Raw genomic sequence first — 677 nt, forward strand, 5'->3', positions numbered from 1 at the left:
GCATGGGCTTAAAATCATAGAATGAGTAGAAAGTAAGAAGAAAAAAGCTGAACAACTACAAAGCAAACATCTCAGTCGTGAATGCCAAAACCTGAAAAACATTTTATCCATCTGAAAAATCTTCCTGAAGTAGCTCTCTACAAAAGAAGAGGAAAAAAGAAGAAAAGATTTTTTAAATATGGTATATTGTATTTAGATTATATTCTACCAATTGAATTTGCCAAATCCAATAATAACAAACTGAAACAAAAACTTTTGTTTTAAAACCATGTGGTGTATATGTCAAAGTAATCTGTATCAGATTAACCTTCCAACTGAAAACAACTATAAAAGATGGATAAAATACAAAACAGACAAAATACATAAAACAGTCAATAAGGTCAAATAAATTAGCCAGAACTTCAAGGACTAAATCCCAGAGAGAAAACAAAAAGTTTATGTATATTGGAATAATCTTGACAATTAGCCTCCACATTTTCCCCTCATACCATTTTCTGACTCACTGAACAAGAATAGAGACAAACTAAAAGCAGTAACCTAGCGGCAGTCTCACTGAAGACAAGTGACTGATTGATTGATTGATTGATTGATTACTGAATTTAATGATTCTATAGATGAATTTAATAGCAGATTAAAGAGAGCATAATGATCGTGGATAAACTCAAAGACAGATCTTT

This window comes from Pteropus vampyrus, unplaced genomic scaffold, assembly GCF_000151845.1.
Source record: "Pteropus vampyrus isolate Shadow unplaced genomic scaffold, Pvam_2.0 Scaffold39, whole genome shotgun sequence".
In the NCBI taxonomy this organism is placed as follows: Eukaryota; Metazoa; Chordata; class Mammalia; order Chiroptera; family Pteropodidae; genus Pteropus; species Pteropus vampyrus.